Below are 3,638 nucleotides of genomic sequence, written 5' to 3'. Positions count from 1 at the left end.
CCTGGAAAAAGAGCCCACAGTATCCACCGACTGTGGGGTGTTGTGAGGACTAAACGCGCCCCCCCCATCGGGCCTTAACCACTGTAAAAGCTGGAGCAAGTCCTTGAATCTTCCTGAACCTTCCTTTCCTCACCTAGAAAATGCCAACCGGGATATACCCGTGCCATATACGTGAGTCAGGGGAAGTAGTGTCTGTACCGGATGACTCTCACTGTTTAGTGACTGAAGATGCAATGAAAGTTTCTCACTCCCGTCCTGGTCAGGTGGGTGTGCAGAAGGCGCCGTGGGTCTGGTGGTTCGGCTCCACGTGGGCTTTCAGGGCTCCTGGCGCTGCAGGCTCTGCTGTCCCCAGGGGCCCCCCTCCCCCCCCCCCGCCCCTGCCAGTGGGGAGGGGAGGAGGACCGCTTGGCTGGTTTTGATGGGCGCTGCCTGGAAGTGGTGCAGAGCACCCCTGCTCACGTCTGTGGCCCCCGTCGCAAGGGGGTTGGGCACGTGGGCTTTCTGGGTGCTTACAGGAAAAGGCAAGGGTTTGGTGAGCTCGTAGCTTTTACTCTGCTGCTCCTAGGCTGGATGAGGTGAGAGCTCCAGAGATGTACCTGCAGGATGCCAGCAGGGGGCCTGGTGCTTAGGACTCCCCCCACCCGCCGCTGCCAATAGGCTCCCCGTTGCTGCACATGCAGGATTTGGGGGGGTAGGGTAGCCCCGCCCTTCCCTGGTTCTGCTGTCTGCACAAACATTGTTCCTTTTAAATGCTTCTTTCCTTTGCATACATTTTAAGTTACAAAAGCAGATCCTGGCTGTTGTACCTAGACACATATTTGCTTGTCCAGAGCCCCTTGGGGCGGAGGGCTGGGCCTCTTCTCAGTGCTGGCGGCTCCCAGCCCTCCCCACCGTCCGTCCCTGGCACAGGGAGGGACCCAGCCTACTACTGGGAACAGCAGGTTCAGTAAGCCAGTGGGTACCATCCTGGATCGAATTCAAGGTCACAGACTCAGAAGGTCACCTCCCTGCCCTAATGAGGTGACTGAGCGAGGAGGTGTCCCCATGGCCCCTGGAGAAATATAACTAGGACACCAGGCAGCTGGGGGTGGCCCTGGCAGCTGACCCAGCCTCTGTGCCTCCAAGCCTCCAGCTCTCCGTTCCCTCCCCCGTAAAACAGGTGAGGCCCAGCAAGGGATCTACGGAAACCATCCTGTGCAGGGCTCAGCTGGCTGAGGGCTCCACAGCTGCCACGCTATGTGACCCAACATGTACGGGACGCCCACTTCCAGTCCTTGGAGACGGGACTCCAAGTCACATGCTGTTGGGCTTGTCACTGTGGGGGGCCCTGGGACCCATCTGCCTGAACTCAGCTGGCACCCATGGAGGTGTCTCGTGTGCACCCAAGGCAGTCGGGATGGCCCCCCCAGGCCTGTCCTCAGGCCAGACCGTGCAGGCGCAGGGCAGGGTCGCAAGAGGCCTGGTGCAGGGTCAGCTCCCGTAAGTTATGAAGCGTGCACTAGGTCCCCTGCCCTTGGGGGGGCCAGGGCACACAGGTGTTCATACCATGGGGCAGTCCTTGCCAGGGACAAGAGTGCTGGCTCCCCTGGGTGCCCAGAGCAGGGCTGGGAGTGCGGTGGCTTCAGTCTTGTCGGAAGGGAAATGGCCTGGAGGCTGAGCCTGGGCTGGGGGTTGGCTCCTTCCCTGGCCTGCCCTCCCAGATGGCTGAAGTCAGGGCATCCTGACCTCTTGGGAAATCCTGGGGGCCATGTGGTTCCACGTTTGGTGGTCACTACCCACTGTGGCCCTGTGCATATGGCCTCTGGGGAGACTGGTGTGGCCGTGGCACTAGGGTGGGGCAAGGCCCTGCCTCCTAACTCCAGGCCAGGTGATATCAGCCCCACCCAAGGGGTCCACAGGGCCAGGGGAACCTCTGTCATCTTATTTTCCCGAAGATAAAAAGTTGTACTGGACTTCCCTGGTGGCACAGTGGTTAAGAATCCGCCTGCCAGTGCAGGGGACACCGGTTCGAGCCCTGGTCTGGGAAGATCCCACATGCCGCGGAGCAACAAAGCCCGTGTGCCACAACTACTGAGCCTGCGCTCTAGAGCCCACGAGCCACAGCTACTGAGCCTGCGCGCTACAACTACTGAAGCCCGTGCGCCTAGAGCCCGTGCTCCGCAACAAGAGAAGCCACCGCAACGAGAAGACAGCGCGCCGCAACGAAGAGTAGCCCCCGCTCGCCGCAACTAGAGAAAAGCCCGCGCAGAAACGAAGACCCAACGCAGCCAAAAATAAATTAATTAATTAAGAAAATTTGTACCAACTGTACTTGTGGAAAACTTGGAATAGAATGCACAAAAAAGAGTAAAGAAATACAACACGAATCATTAACTTTGCATCAACTTTGGTCCTGCTGTCAAGAGCCGAGAGTGGCAACGCGCCCTGTCCCTTAGCTGGGCTGATGGCTTCTCCTGCTGGACTTCATCCCAAACCTTGCCTCCACAAGCCTCCTCCAGGACACATCTGCATGTTAGCAAGGAGTCCCGTCCCTGAGGGGACCTGGAACCCACCTGACCCTGCGGGGGAGGCAGGCAGGTTGGGTTGGGTCGGCCCCAGCTCACCTTTCTCACTGGGCTCGTGGGCTCACCCAGGACAGGGGCTGGGAGCTCAGGGCCCTGCTGGGCCCTCCAGCAGGAGCTTGGCCGTCCCCCTCCCCACCTGAGCTGCTGGACGCATTTCCTAGGCCCCCAGCCCTGGGACAGGCTGGGCCAAGGAGATAGCTGCAGAAAGTTCCAGTCTCCTGTGGCCTGGCCCCGATGGGATGGCCACTGGGGAGAGCCAGGGGCCACACCAAGAAGCGGGGGAGCAGGGTCATAGGCCTTGCCGGGCAGGTCCTTCCCTTTCTGGGCTGGCTTCTTCTCTCCCTGACACTGTGGTAGGGCCCACTGGCTCGCATGCCCTGTCATTCATTCTTAGGTGTGTACTTTCCCAACCAACACGTTTCCTGGGCACAAATGAGGGGGTGCTAGCCTTCCAGGATGGAGGCAGAGAAGTGCAGCTCCTATAAGCAGCTGGACCAGGGCTGCCTGGGCGCCCTCGTGGCTGCTCTCTGCTGCCACCCCCCCGCCCCCACCCCATCTGGCGGTTCCCTGTGTGACAAGGGATAAGCCTGGCCCAGAGGATCGGCATGCACAGTCAGGGTCCCAGGCTGGGCAGGGCCAGCCCCACCCTAGTGGAGAAGCCTCCAGCGCCCTGTCCAATAGCCAGCTAGCCAACCCCCCGCCTGGCCAAGCCTGAAGTGGCTGAGCACCCAGTCAGTGACGTAGCTCAGGATGTCACAGGGTGCATAGCTCAGGATGGGCACGGCCAGTTTCCCATCCACTGGGCAGGACGGACGGGCCCAAGAGCTAGAGTCTCCAGACCCTGGCTCCAGGCGATTGTGGGCCAGCTCTCAAGGTGTCTGCCACTTCGCCCTTGGAGAAAGAGTGGAGCAGAGCCTCCCTCCCCCGGCCCCCCAAACCCCTCTCCCCGCTCACTCGTGGGCCTTAGGTCTAGCAGGTGTGTTAGGGCTCCAGGTGCGCGGAACCCTGCCAGGCACACAAGCCTCGGGCGCAGCAGGCCGCGCGGGGGCAGCCGAAGACCCTATCTAGCTCCAG

This window comes from Neophocaena asiaeorientalis, unplaced genomic scaffold, assembly GCF_003031525.2.
Source record: "Neophocaena asiaeorientalis asiaeorientalis breed wild unplaced genomic scaffold, Neophocaena_asiaeorientalis_V1.1 scaffold43, whole genome shotgun sequence".
Lineage (NCBI taxonomy): Eukaryota > Metazoa > Chordata > Mammalia > Artiodactyla > Phocoenidae > Neophocaena > Neophocaena asiaeorientalis.
This window is presented reverse-complemented; position numbering follows the sequence as displayed.